Consider the following 257-nt stretch of genomic DNA (forward strand, 5'->3'; position numbering starts at 1 on the left):
AAAAGTGCTTTATCCGTACCGGATACTCGTTTCAGCCGAGTATTCGGCTCATCCCTAACGTTAACCAAACCTCTCTCACACTTACAGTTCGTACAAAACTCGGCCGCTTGTCTGTTAACAGGAAATCACAAGCATTAACACATAACACCAGTCTTGGCCTCACTACGCTGGCTCTTGGTTCATTTTAAAATTCATTTTGAGATCTTATTGTTTGTTTTTAAATCACTGAATGGGTGGGCACCTTGCCACATCTCAGA

General features: G+C 42.4%; 1 pseudogene; it reads right to left on the minus strand.

The window, feature by feature from the left end:
- The window catches only part of LOC116687041 (extracellular calcium-sensing receptor-like), a 54,760-nt pseudogene that overhangs the window by 50,377 nt on the left and 4,126 nt on the right, over positions 1-257 (minus strand).

Source organism: Etheostoma spectabile, chromosome 3 (genome assembly GCF_008692095.1).
Source record: "Etheostoma spectabile isolate EspeVRDwgs_2016 chromosome 3, UIUC_Espe_1.0, whole genome shotgun sequence".
Lineage (NCBI taxonomy): Eukaryota > Metazoa > Chordata > Actinopteri > Perciformes > Percidae > Etheostoma > Etheostoma spectabile.